Genomic DNA, 14,767 nt, shown 5'->3' with positions numbered 1-14,767 from the left:
AATAGTAATAGATACCAGAGAACTATCTGTGCAGTAATGTAAATGAACAAACCTAGACACAGCAACATCGGTCTTGGGACAATACACGGATAAAATACATTTCAGAAGTATCTGGGAAATCATAGACTTAAAAACAAATTACTCATCACTGCTTGCTTCATTAGATGTTAAGAAAGCACGCTGATAACGGCATAATGAAATCCAGTTAAAGTTACTGATGCACAGTTTTTATAATGACTTTCTTTTTAAAGAGACTGATGGACCTTTAGGTTTCTGTAGAAAATCTGTTCACGCATAGGCAATTTTTTTCTCTTTTGAGCGTCAAACCCTTATGGGCACTTATGAAGTGAGTTTAGCTTAATTCGGTGCTCAGAGAATTTGCAGACATGCTTCCTTATATAGAGCCTCTCCCATCCAGTCTGCCATTTAGCAGAGCTCAAATATGCGTCCAAGGAGGCAGAATTGGTCCCAAAGGAGATTTGGAGAAAAACTTCCTTCAGTATTTAAGGTGCTTGACAAAGTCATGTTCACGTGGAAGTCCGTTCTGAGATGAGGAAGTTAAAATCAGGTGGCTTATTTTGCATTGCTGGCTGAAAGCCTGTCTGATGGGATTGGCACGGAGCACTAATTAATCACCCAGGGTCTCCTCATTCACTAATCACATGGCATGAAACTTCCCTGCTGGCTGAGACTCAAGGGCAAACTGTGGGCTTCCAGCCAGCTTATTTTTCATAAGTATTATGGTACCTCTAAATTAATGTGAACCTAATATATGCTGTCAGTGGTTTACTTTCCCATGGTGACCCTCTGGTTAAACAGCTTTCAGTGAAATCTTATATGGAGAATGAAAACAAGTTCCTTGCAAGGGGGGGGGGGGAAAGGAAGATTTAGAATCCTCTTTGTAAACCTTTCTTCCCGTGGTATATACTATTTTGGTTCTGAAAATAATCTGGATTAATTGAATAATGTGCAGATGATATGATAATTGCCTTTTGTTATTGGAAAAGCGAGCCTATATGATGCTTAAAGACTTTTTCCATGACCTTTTTAATTGCAATAGTAGTGTGTTTATTGAGTGCATGCTGTGTACAAAATACAGACCTTAATTCATTAGTTCTCACGTCAGTCCTGTGTGGATGCCATTTACTGCCTCCATTTACGGGTAAGAAAATTGAAAGCCTGTCAACTTGTCTAGGGTCCCATCTAGTAAATGCTGGGGCCCAGAGTCGAACCATGGTTTGTCCACCACAGGGCGTGCTCATTTGATGGTGTTACAGTGCCTTTACTCTCCCTTTTAACTTGAGGAAAGTATCAGTGGCCTTAGTCTTTAAAGACATCATTCCTATTCCCATATTGGATTCTTACCTTCATCTGAATTATTTTGGAAGCATGTTGATCTCTAGGACATTGTTTTATGACTTCAAATCATTTTAATATGCACCTTTGTTCAGAGAACAAAAAGTTGTGGGCATCTTTAAACCAGAGGAAATAGGTGCAGCTTATTCATAAATCACTCACACTGTTGTTCATCTTGAGACACTTCCAGACAATTCTATTAGAAGAGGAAAATTCCAGAGAGCACATACATGGATCGTTTCCAAGGCAGTGCCTGTTGAGAACCCAGCCTTCCATCCTGAAGCTGTGAATGGTTTGGCTGCATCTTGTCTTATATGTAAATTAATTTCTAAGAGTCTGTGTAATAAACTCCTACATAAAGGAGTGATTTGTCAAAACCCATTTCCCTTGTTAAAAATACCTAACTAGAGAGAACAGGTTGATACTTAGGGGTTTATATAGGTTCTGTGTTAAGCCAATACTTTTCTCCTTAGTATGCAGTACTGATGTTTTTGGTTGAAAAGAATCCATTCCATTTCTTTTTATCGTGTCATGAAAAGTTGGAAAGAGGAAAAACTGAGCTGAACATACAGATTAAATAACTAAATGGTGCCTTCAGTCCACCCTTGTGTTTTCAGACATCCCCCTCCCCACCCTTTGTGAGTCATTGAGCCAGTAAGACTGATCAAAGATGCCTCAGTGTATAGAACATTTTATGTGGAGGTTTATTTGTCATCCACAACAAAAGACTAATTGCCTCTAGGCCTTCTTTCACATGATAATCAATGGGTTTGGATCTCCTGGGTGTGCTCCATGCATCCTGCATTCATCTCTCAAGACGTTTTAGGTTTTGCTTGAATATAAAGCATCAAAAAGATGACATCAGCCCAGTAAAAATATTGAGGGGATTTTAAGCATGAGGATGGAGATGTAAAATGTTCTTGCTCGACTTGACGACTTGATCAGAATTATGACTTCTCTGATAGCTATTCAGGAGGCCACATGGCATTTCTAGGACGAAGCATGTTTCTCAGATTTTAGCATTTCAAAAGGCCCATGGGGAGAAAATTCAGTTTTTATTTTAATATGAACTCTCAGTTCTCAAAGATGATTTCTTGGATGCCTATGTTACTAATGTTATCAGTAAGATTTTATTTTAAAGAAACATTCTGAATTCTAATGAGGAGTGGTATACTCTGAATACAGTTTCCTCTAGGGGCGCCTGGGTGGCTCAGTTGGTTAAGCAACTGCCTTCAGCTCAGGTCATGATCCCAAGGTCCTGGGATCGAGCCCCGCATCAGGCTCCCTGCTCAGCGGGAAGCCTGCTTCTCCCTCTCCCACTCCCCCTGCTTGTGTTCCCTCTCACGCTGTCTCTCTCTCTCTCTCTCTCTCTCTCTCTCTCTCTCTCTCTCTCAATTATATAAATAAATAAATAAACTCTGAATACAATTTCCTCTAGTGACTCTGCCTAAATTGGGGAATGTGTGTGTGTGTGTGTGTGTGTGTGTGTGTGTTTGCACGCACCCACCATGGGGATGGATAGGTTGGGCACTATTACTCTGCTCATTCTATACATCAAAAGAACTGCAGTCATGTTCTTCTGGTGTTCTTTAACAAGTATTTCTAACTAAGGTTCAGTGTTTACCAAAATTTACCTGAAATATGCAGTTATTTCTTAGCAGTGTTTTTAATATTTACGATCAAATGGGAATACTTAAAGAATTATACGTTGACTAAAGACATCTGTTTAGGAACAGTCACTTTTCCCCCAGAAAATGTATAGATATTATGTTTCTTAGAAAAGAAAGTAGATTATATTTGGCAAGACAGAAGAAACAACAAAATTTTAAAACCTACAGATATGTGGACAGAGTATTTTGCGTTAGGTTAAATAGAAATGCAAATTTCTCTGCCTCGGCCTTCTCGGAGCTGACTTCCAGTAGGGCAGACCAGAGACTCCGGTGCTGGGGAGCAGTCTATTGGGTGAAAGGGAAACACCAGCTCCTCTTCTCTAAAACAAGAACACCAAATGTCAAGAGCTGTGCAGGGTCTGAGATTTTGCCCTACCTGCCAAGTGACATGTTACCTTGCCCCAGGGTGATGGATGCTGACAGAGACACCAGACTCCTAAGTCAGAGACATAGGACTTTATCAATCACAGCACTACTTGTAGCCAAAGTAGCAGTAATTTTCATACTCTTTTCCTGAGCCCCAGTTTCTGTAGGGTGATGCAGAGAAGGCCAGTTGACCACTGTATACTGAATGAGTTGTGTTACAGGAGGGGGTCCCTGAATTTAGGAACCCAAAACTTTTATACTTGGCAGTAAGCCTACCTGATTCTTTGCAGGATCTCTTCTAGGAAACACTGTCTCTGTCTTCCAGGGCTGTTGGCTATGCAAATTTTCTTGAGGATAGTCTGTAACAAATGACTCACTTCAGTTCCTCCCCCATAAGAAGAGCAAAAACTTGAGGAAATGACCTCCTAACACAAAATACTCTGGTAACACACCAAATAAGCACAGCTTCCATGAATGATTAGTGTGTGCCAATTCTTAAGGGCTGGATGTGCACCAGATGACATGGCCAGAGGCTACATCGTGTGACTTACCCTGTTGTTTTAACAGATTGATAAAATGTGATATTTTAATCACATCAAGTATCTATTTAGCCTATCCTTTTCAAAATATCTTCCTTTGTGTTGGATCACCACAGCCCTGTGTAGCTGGGGCAGGTGGTGGTCTTCTCCATTTACGCTTGAGGAGACTGTTGTTCAGTTACTTGACCAGATTTGCACAGCTAGTTAACATCCTGGTTGGCACTAAACCTGGGGTTTCCTGACACCCAATCTGTTGGTCTTTGAAGCGCATTGCATAACTGTTTCCCTTTGGTCTCCTACACAAGGCGAAGGACATTACCGGCCACTATAGAGGTGACCCCAGGCCAGTCCCAAGTTCCTTTTTTGATCAATGCCACACCTCCCAACCAATCCTGGGTCTTGCCCAGCCATACCAGGCACTACGATTGTCTTGTGATGGTGCCAGTGGTGTCCAGAGTCAGGAAACTAGTTTGAAATAAGGGAAGTTACTTTCTGTAATGTCTTCTTGTTGTTCTAAGTTTTATTTTCCGTTTAATTGAACTTGTTCTAAGTTTTATTTTCCGTTTAATTGAACATGAGCAGTCTCCACTGTTTCGGCCCCTTTCTCTGCCTGACTTCATGTGTACGTACAGGTGATGGATTCTCCCTCTGTGGGCTTTGGTGACCCCTCCCTTTCTTAATTCCCACCACCCCTCTGTCTCCTTCTTTGGAGTCTCCCCTTGAAAGTCCCCTCTGAGTACCTCCCCATAAATCTCAGTGTTCTCTAGGACAACGCCTTGGCTCTCTTCTGTACAAAGTCTTTATATGGCCTCAGCAATGACCACAACAACACTTAAACCGAGCACGTTCTATGTGCCAGGCACTGCGCGCAGCACCTTGGGTGCATTATCTCATTCAGTCTATCCAGTGATCCTATGAGAAGGATACTGCGATTCTCTATTTTATAGAGGAAGAAACAGAGAACCAAGAGGTTCATTATTTGTCCAGGGCTAACCTAAGGTCGCCTTGGGCATGACCTTGCTGACCAGCCTCTCGGTCCTCATGCGTCTGTGCCAGGACATTTTCACCTGAGTGCTTGAAAGTGAGCTCTAAAATTGATCTTGCTCCCTTACCAGTATTCCTAACGTCAAACTCGATGGTGCAGCCTGCCAAGTTGCTTAAAGTTAAAAACCTGGAAGCTTTCTTAGATTCTCTTCTCTTCCCCGTCTCCTGCAAGTAATCCCCTCATTCATTTGACAGATATTTAAGATCCGCTGTGGAGCACACGTTGTGCTAAGTTTGGGGGATGCAGAGTGAACTAAACAGACAAAACCCCCTGTTCCCGGGGAGCTTGTTTTCACAGAAACGAGTCTCTCTCTTTTCTAGATCTGGACATTGAGGACTGGGGAGGGTAAGTGACTTGCCCAAGGTCACATGTTGAAGTTTCAAACCCAGGCATTCTGATTCAAGGAGCCGCGGTCTTAGCCTTACACCCTAAGCTTCTTGTCACGATGTCCCATAGAGTCTTCCCCTTAAGCTCTTCTGTCTTCATCCTCTTGCTACTGCCACTGCCTCTGGGGCCGGTGTCCTCATCACCAGGATTACTGCAGTTACCTCCCAACTCGGGTCACTGCCTGCATTCTCACCTCCCTTTGGTTCATTCTCCGTGCTGTACTGGAATGATTTTTCTAAAATGCAATCTTATCCTGTCACTGCGCTAAAACCCTTGGTTGGCTTCACCTAGCTTGGTGGTGCCTTGGTTTCCCCAAGACACAAACGGCCTGCAAATACTAGGCCCCTGCTTAGCAACCTCCCACCCAAAGGTTCTCAGACTTTACCACGTATTGCCAGTTACCTGGAGGGCTTGTTAAAACAGGGCTTGCTGGGCCACACCCTCAGAGTTCCTGATGCGGTAGGTCTGGGGCCGCCTGAGAATTGCATTTCTAGCAAGTTCCTGGGTGCCGCTGGAGCAGGACCCACATGTGGAGGAGCTCTGTTTGCCGGGGTCCAGGCTGACGATCCCTGCTTCAGGTCCGGAAGCACATGCCTGCTCTGAGGGACATGCTCTTTCAGGCTCTGATCCTTCTGCCGGAGGTGGTCTTCCTGCCTCCTTTCCTCTAGGACACCATTCAAGCGTCCCTTCCTAGGAAGCTTCCTCTGACTCCACGGTGATCCTCTGGCCGCGCCTGTGTTTCTATGGCAATGTGTGTCTGGGAAGGCTCCACTACTCCCTATGTGCGCTGTGGTTTCCCTTGGGTGTTTCCCACCCCCTGCCCCCCTCGACAGCTAGCTCCTTAAGCAAAGAGGTCATTGGTTATGTTCTTCACCTTTCTATCCCGCGCACCTAGCCGAGTGCCTGGTGTATATTGAAGAGACTCAGTAAATGAATTGAATTATATAATCCTACTTGTGCTTTAAAAAAGAGTAATCCTATTTTAAGTTTCATTTGCATTAACCTTTAAATCTTGCCCAAGATGTTTTTTAAAACCTGAGGATGTCTCAACACCACACGGGACACATCTGAGAGCATTAAACTTTCCAGGCTGCCGTTAGCTGGAGCTGCATGGCTCGGCTGTTTAGTACAAACGGCAGGAGCTTATCCCCACGAAGGCTGATGTTTGTAGATAACTTCGCTTCTCATGCCTCTGGCTTGAAATACTTGAGTTATCCCTCCGTCCTCCTCAGCCTTTAGAACATCCCTCTGGTCTGTTCTTAGCCTTGGTTTTATCTAATCAGAGGGCTACAGATGGAAGAGCCCAGGCGATGTAAGCCTTGCTTTTACCGAGACAAAGATTAGTGGGCTGTAAATTTGCAGCCTCCCTGTTTCCATCCAGAATTGCATAGCTTAATCCCTCCCGTTCCTTTCTATGTGCCTGCATTGCCTGCGTAATTTCCAAGAAGAATATAGGTTTTATTGCCTGCAGAGCCCTCCCCTTTTCTCCCCCTTCCCAGCTCACGTTACTAGTTCTTGCCAAAATGCTGAGTTCCAAACTTGAACAAAGGAATTTCTGAACGAGATTGTCCCTGGGTTGTAGACATGTCTTCAGGGGGGCGCTTTGGCCTTCTCTTGGTGTGGTACAGGTCAGAGGCAGAGAGCCCTTCCACCCTTTCTGGGAAAACAGGAGGAGAGAACACAGGAGCCACAGGAGAGGCTCCTCTCCTCCCTCTTACCCTCCTTCCAGGCTCCTGCTTTGGGAACCATCTCTTGTGCTCTAACTGTATCCTTCTGCTTCCAGAACTTAACAAGCAGGCGGAGGGCATCCCTTTCTTTTCTTTCACGGGGATGTGTGGCTGAATTATGTATACCTTCTCACACCAAGTGACCACAGCTCTACCCAGTAGTTCAGAACCACTAGAGCTTCTACCCAGTTATTTGGAAAGGAACACCCCCCTCCGCCACATCCTTATCAGTCTCCAGAGCACCGTCATGCTCATGCCCGTTCGGCACGCTTTCCTGTTAACGGGGACTAAGCATGAAGGAAATTAATCCGGTCTCTTATTTGTTGTCTTAGGACTCTCCTGGTTGCAAGTAACAGAAAGCTCCCAAAGTAGCTTAAGCTAAGATGGGAGAGGGGAGGCGTATCCTAAGGACCCAGGGCACTGCCTGGGACCCAGGACCAGGAAGTGCAGCCACAGGTGCTGGGGATAAGGACCACTCTGTAGTGGTCAGGAACGGAAGTTACTCCTGGTTTCTCTCCTACCTTCTCCATCGGCTGCTTTTTCCACCGCACCCTGGTCTGTTCTAGCATCAGGGAGACTGGGGCTGACAAAAATCACTGTGTCCAGTACCTGATTCCTGGGGAAGAGAGACTCTTGTCTCAGCCTAGTATTTGTTGTAACGGCTCTTCCTGAGCCACATGTCCCACCTTGGTCAACTCGTCAGTCTAGAGAGGGTGGGGGCGGGGGAGTGTTCCTCCTTCACAAACATGGATGCGGGGGCCCATCCTTGGGGGCCGGTTTTCAAAAAGGGAGGGTGTAGATTGAGAAGCTACCCCAACCTCAATATTGGTTATAATTTGTATCCCACATTCTTGCAAAAGAATTCTATTTTTAAAAGTGGGCATAATGAAACCAAAACCCATTTCCAAAGGAGATAACACAAAAGGAGTGCTAAAGTTAGGGAGAGGGAAGATGCATCAAGAAGCCCTGATGGGAAGAAATTTTAACATGGGATTTCAAAATTAGTAGGTTTTTAAATTCTGCGTCTGCGGGTACCCCAAATTCCTGAGTCAGATCACTATGCTAAATAGAAAAGGTCTTAAATTAAGCATGATCTCAGTATTCGGACTAGAGTTTATTCATTTCTTTTAAATGCACAGGCATGCTTGTGTACACTGTTCCGGGAAGGATCCTCCAGCCGGGGTCAGGGGAGGGAGATGATTAACGGGAGAGCGGAGCTGCGGCCTCCTCGCTCCACCGGGCACAGGTGCTCTGGGTCACACAGCCCGAGTCACTTCTGTCTGAGCACAGACTGTGTCACCCCTTTACGATCCTCTGGGTGGGTGAATATCAACAAGGGTCTGGGTGGTGGGTGGTGCAGAAGTTCAGAAGAGACGCTTCAGATCACTGTGAATGAGGAGGTTTTCTCCTACTTGGAGGAGGCAGGGCTCGAAGCAGGGCTTCATCTGGCCCAGCTGTACATCTGGCAGGGAGGCTGTGGGAGAGAAACATGAGGAAGGGGAGGGCGCTAATAGGCACAAAGTACTGACCACAGGGGCTCCTGGGCTGCCACCCAGTCTCGCACGATCACATTGACCCCGACCGTCATTTTGTGCATTTCCTTAGGTGCCCTGGTTATCTCCATTAGACAAATGCGAACCATGGGGCTCTAGGAAGTCAGGAGACCCTCCAGTGCTGCTTTATCTCCCGCAGGAGATCCCGGTAATGACTGGGGCTTCAGAGCCTCACCCCACCTGGGTCCTGTTGTCTCAGCCCCGGGGCCCTGCCGGGCTGCTCCTTTGCAGCACCCCCCCTGCCCCCCATATCTACCAGCCAGCTCCTTCATCTTCGTGTTTTTCCTCTATGCCTAGCTTTCTTCATGGACACTTGCCTTGGCCCTCTATTAATATTGCAGCCCCTCCTTCCACCTTGAGCCACATTTCAGTCCCTTTCTGCTGCTCTCCCCTCCCCCAGTGCTGCTCACCTTTTAAAATTCTGAATTGTCTCCTCATTTATGTTTCTTTGTCTCGCTTTTCCCTCCCCGTCCAGCCCAGCCAGAACGTCCGTCCCGCTGCAGGCACTTTTGTCTGTTTTGTTTCCTGATTTATCCCAAACCCCTAGCGCGCTGCCGGGCTCATAGGAGATGCTCAGATAAGTGTTAACGAACGAAGAGCCTTTCCCGAGATCACAGAACCTCGGAGCCCTGGCAGGGGCGCCCTGCGGGCCGCGTGTGCTCAGGTGTTCAGGCTGCATGGAGGCTGTCGGGGCCAAGTGACATGAGACAGGGTGACCCCGGCTCAGATGGGGAGTATCCTGTTTACAGGTTTGGGCTCTATCTGTCAGGCCATCTTCTCATGAGGGTTCCAGACCGTTTGAATGCACCAGCTGGGACGCGGGGACCCAGTGGCAGGATTGGGATTGACTTTCTGTGTGTTGAACTTTCTACACAGCCCAGGCTTACTCCTCTGATGTGGCAAGAATTATGCCTGGAGGCTTTATATTCCTAATATCAGCCCTTCTCTATAAAGGCAACATGTGTTTTGTTAACCTAAGTATTTGGCACACGTATGTGAACTGCACCCCCCCCATCCCTGCCAGAACTGGAGTGGTGGTCACACGAAAGTGTCAGCAAACATCTATTGAAAAGTACGTGTGTTGTGGTTTAAGGAAAACACATTTTTTTTTTCCTAAAGGCACTCTTTCTTCTGTGCCAAATGTTTTCAATGAATCTCTCCTGTTTATTCAGGCAGAGCTTAAAATTTTTTTTTTAAACTTCATCAGAATGTCGAAGGAAGAATAGTTCCTTCCATTGTTGTTTTGGATAATATTTTTGAGGCTCTAATTTAGGTGAGAAGATTGACCTGATCTTTATTTTCCTCTGTTGTGTTTACCTTGCTGCATTGTTATTTTGAGTCTGTTCACGGGATGCTGGGCAGATGCCATTGACGTAATTGTTGTTTTTTAAAAAAGCAAAGAGGATTGAAAATGTCTATTTAGGAGTTGCCTGTGACCTTTAATGTACACCTGTACATTATTGCTTCCGTTTATGATTACAAGTGGGGGGAGGTAGATGTGTGTATAGATTTTAAATAACTTATTTTTTTTAAGTATACAAGCTGAAATATGCTCCTTTATAAAGAGAATTCAAATAGCTGGCAAAATACCATAAAAGAAAGCTGTCCTTCAGAAATGCCACTAGATCTTAAGCTAATTATGAAATTGGCACCTGAGATTTATTTCTGTCAGAGAGGACATAAGATGGATTTTGAAGAGCCGTAGTCTCCATGTAGAAGGTGCCAGAAACAGGAATTTTCCTTAACACCTCCCTCTCTCTCCTTCACCCTTGCCCGCGCTTCACCAAATCGAGCCATCACTGTAGATGTCAGTTTTACTTCTAAATAGTCTCAGTTCCATCTTTTTCTTCACGTTTCCATCCAGGACACAATCAGGTATTGTCTGCGTGACTAAAGCTGCCTCCTTCCAGTCCCTGTGTGTCCAGTCTGGACTCTCTCTTATCTTTTCTGCAGCCCAAATCTGATAAAGGTCCGTGTCCTTGCCCCATCCCAGCCCACTACACACAGATGGCCCTTAGAAGACTTCCTGTCACTCTTAGCGTAATGACTGAACTCCTTGATGTGCCTTATGAGGCCCTGCATGAGCTGGTCCATGCTCATGTCGCTAATGACCCACCTGCCACTTTCCACCCATTCTCCACACACCAGTCACACAAATCACCCTTTAGACATTTTTACTCACTGCGTTCCTCTCACCACAGTGCCTTTGCATGTTCTCTTCCCACTGCCTGAAATAACTCTTCCTTCCTTTCTTTGCCAGTTAACATCCTCTCATCTTTCAGACCCCAGTTCCTACCTCCCTGACATAGGGAAACCCTCCTGGACTGCTCTCCGGGTCAGGTGTTCCTCTTTTGTGTGTATTGGCCTTAGTTTCTTCTCCTTGATAGCACCATCAAGGGCACTTTTGTCTTTTATGCTTTATTTGATTAACATCTCTCTCTCTCTCACTCGACTGTATAACTCAGTGGGGGCAAGGACTGTATCTATATTTATTACAAGAGAAAAGTAGTACCTAGCACAAAGTAGGAACTCAAGAATATCTGAAGATTGTAGATGGATGGATGAGTGGCTTTTTTTAAGTTGTCTATTACACCAGTTAGAATGGGGCACTGTTCTACTTCCAAGGTGTTGGAGGCTCAGCTCCGACTGAAGCAGCAGATGGAGAAGGAGATTTTCTGTTTGCAGTCCCCAAAAGGGGGCAGATGTGTCCTTCCCGACAGAGACTCCCAGTTGCCCTGGTCACATCCTAGGGCCATTTTCCTCTCTAGCTTTTCCTGAGTGTCAGCTCTGCTGGCTTTTATGCTGCCGTCCCCAGGGGGCTTCCATCAGCATGCCCCTCTGTTTCCACCTAGGTCCAGTCTCCATTCCAGCTAGGAATATACACCTTTGCCCAGAGGGCCTAGAAACTCAAGGGGCGATTTTGAGTCTTAGGACAAGAGTTTCAGGAAAGTACTAAAACAGTTTTGAGCTTGGGCTGAGGACTCAGATCTCCTGAGCAACACGACTTAAGGTTTCTGAGGTCTTGTTTCCTTATCTATAAAATGGGGATAATATTAATTTTAATATATTCTATTTATTTCGAAATAGCCAAAGTTTATAATTTCAACATATAATCAGTAATAAAATAACTACTGAGGATTTTCCATTCTTTTAATTTCTAATCAAGTCTTTAAAATCCAATGTGTGTCTTACGTGTGTTAGCACACTGCAGCGTACACCAGGGCTGTCTCAGTGAATTCGTATAAAACACAGTGCCTAGTTCATACTTAGCACTGAACAAATGTTGGCCAAATTACTGGTACTCATTTTAAAACATCAAAATTTGGGTGGTCAAACATTTGTACTGCACGTTTGCATCTGTTGCCACGTGGGGTGAGGCCTCAAATCTGCTGTGGGGTGCCCCCCCACCTTTCCAAAGGAATGAAGAGTTGACTTTAAGTGTTCTTCCCCATTCCCTGGAAGTTGGCCTCAAGGTTTCGGAATGAGGTCAGTTTGGTGTTTTATGGTCGACTTTTCTTCTGGAGGTGGGAAAGGGGAAACAGCGTGCCTCAAGTGCTGCGTGCCTGTCTCTGTTTTTTGGCTCTTTTCTGTTTAATTATTTGAAGCTGGAACAACTTGATTTTAAAACAAAACATATGGGCTGAGAGTAATTGGGAGGATGTTTGCTAGTGATGTAGCACCGAAGGTATGCACAGTTGAGGCCCCGGCCCTGCGCCGCTTGCTTGCTTAGGTAGTGAGTGCTTTTCTTCACTGTGTTTTTTCTTCACATTTTTAAACCTTGTTTGGAGAGTCACAGTTAAAGCAGGAAGTATTAGAGCAAGACTGTAGCGGAAATTGTCTGTGAGTCTTTAAATTCTGATTCCCACCCCCCTGGGTGGAAGATCATGGGTTTCCAATCTGTTATTATATGATTTGTGAAGGAAAAGGGGTTTTCAAAGTGCCCGGAAGAGAGGAGAGCTTCATACAAAGAGGGCAGAGTTGACCCACCAGTTGAATTTCTCTGTTCTTCTGGGTCACTCCATTGCTGACACGCACATGGGAATTTCTGTTCTACAACCAACCAGTCCTTGTGTGAAGGCAGGGTTCTCATTGTTTAACCTCTTCAAGTCCGCTTTGCTTGCTGGGGAAGGAATAAACGATGCCCTCGTCATATCACACGTAATTCTAACCTAAATGCCTCTACTTTCTATCATATGGGGGAAAATGGGAATTTTTCAGGATGAGTAAGAATGCATACTTTGATTCAGTCTCCTCTCGGTTCACATCTCTGCTGCTTCGTTCAGTAGCGGTGTGCTTCTAAGGAAATGAAACTCTGTAAGCCTCGTTCTTCCCTTTCTTAAAACGGGGTTAATAACAGTGCCTCTTCCACAATAAAATTGTGGTGAAGCTTAAAAGAGACACTTCATGCAAAGCACTAATAGTAGCACAGAGCCTGTCCAGTAATAAAAAATAAATGTTAGCGATTAGACAGGAGTCCTCCATGGGGACATGTCCCCCCCACGAGGCACAGCTGACCATGATGTTCTCTGCCGCGCCATCCCACCCACTGCTTGTGGTGACGGTGACTAAGTACTGCACCAGGGAAGGTGGTTGACCATTTGTCCATGAAGAGCTTTAGCTGTGAGAAGGTGAGGCTTTTCTCTGGGATGAGTTTCACATCAATGGGTGTGAAGTCAAGCACTCTTGATTTCAAGGTCTGATGGGATGCTGTGTCTGCACTTGTCACTCATTACCCTATTGTGCCTAGGACCTCTGCATATGAAAGTAACATGCTGAATTGCTCTGTTTTTGTACTACAGAGTCCCAAGTATCTTGGAGTCATTTGGGGGACTGGTGCATTTGTCGTTTTCCGTCAAAAACCTAAAGTGACACAGCACTCTGACCAGGGCCATAGAGGGACCAAGCATGGTTTTCTGTCGGGATGTTCACAACAACAACTCTTTCGAAACCCTTTCCAAACCTCTAAGAGCAAAGAGCAGGAAGAAAGGGGTCTTCTGTTTTTGCCAAATCAAGGACACGCTGGAGCTTTTGCGTCTGCGGGTTCTGAAGGTATTGGATGCGATTTCACTGGAGTCGATAATTGGCAGGAGATTTGGGACATTCTGCTTCTAAAAATACAACCAGATTTTCAGGGCCGTCGGCCGTCTGTTTTTATTTTATTTTTTTTATTTATTTTTTTTTCAGTCCCCCCTTTCCCCTCCGCTCCCGCTGTTTCCCCCAGCCCCCCTTGGATTGATGAGCCAATGCCCACAACATGTCAGCAACCACCTGCTGCGGATGAAGACCTCATCAGGTGGACAGCTCTCCGATTTCCCCAGAACGACAAAGAATAAGCACCCGCACGCCCATCTTCTGTGCGCACCTCTCTCAGTGGACAGCTTTCCTGACATTTAACTTAATCAAGATGTTAGTAAAATAAACAGGGTGCACTGCTGCCATCGGATTGAAACTGCTTGTTAACCTGCCCGCTCTCTCTTCACTTCAGTGTTTGGGAAGGAAATTCAGATTTGCTCTTGGTAATGAAGATGAGGAATAAGATGTGCCCGTGCTCATGGGCAATTACACCCGGTCCTGACCACTGAGCTCTGAGGGGGTGGACAGCCCTGTACAATGTGTCATCAAACATGGGACACCCTGATTGCAAGACCTGCTATTATTTTAGGTAAAATCAAGGGGAAAGAACTGAGATACCATCGCTTTTAAGACCTGTCCCAATTTCAGACATGTTAAAATGTGGGGAGCGGGGAGAAATGTGTATCTCAGAGCAGATGAAATAAAGTGACAACTAACTACAGTGGGAAATCCCCCTGGTTACTGCTTGCTCCCCCCACCCCCCACTCAACACAGCTCAGGGGCAGCACTGTGGTGTTTGTGTGCTCCCTGGCATATGCGAAGTTATGGCACTGAGTTGAGACCAGGCCAAGCTGTGGAAGCCCTTGCAAGGACGATAGAAGTCATATAAGTTTCTGAAAAATGGAAGACTCCAGGACTTTTCTTGGGTCCCACTGGACTTTGTAAGACTCATGTTACCTTCTGAAGAAGTGGTAAAGAGTGTGTTGAGGGCTTCTGCATGCCCTCTTCCTGGCCCATTTCCAGGGGCATGCTGGTGTAGAGAGAATCACCA

The 14,767-nt window shown here is 45.5% G+C and overlaps 1 protein-coding gene across 9 annotated transcripts in view; it reads left to right on the top strand.

Annotated features, from left to right (window-relative positions):
• The window catches only part of TSPAN5 (tetraspanin 5), a 169,045-nt gene that overhangs the window by 119,943 nt on the left and 34,335 nt on the right, over nucleotides 1–14,767 (top strand). For 2 of the 9 annotated variants that reach the window (XM_073892003.1, XM_073892006.1), the window contains exon 2: nucleotides 14,129–14,305. The exons of the other annotated variants lie outside the window; for them this stretch is intronic. The gene's annotated coding sequence lies outside the window, so the exon portion shown is untranslated. The remainder of the gene's footprint in view (nucleotides 1–14,128; nucleotides 14,306–14,767) is intronic. 9 annotated transcript variants of the gene reach the window in all.

Source organism: Callorhinus ursinus, unplaced genomic scaffold (assembly GCF_003265705.2).
Source record: "Callorhinus ursinus isolate GAN/ISIS: 27379988/994484 unplaced genomic scaffold, GSC_fseal_2.0 scaffold4, whole genome shotgun sequence".
In the NCBI taxonomy this organism is placed as follows: domain Eukaryota; kingdom Metazoa; phylum Chordata; class Mammalia; order Carnivora; family Otariidae; genus Callorhinus; species Callorhinus ursinus.
This window is presented reverse-complemented; position numbering and strand designations above follow the sequence as displayed.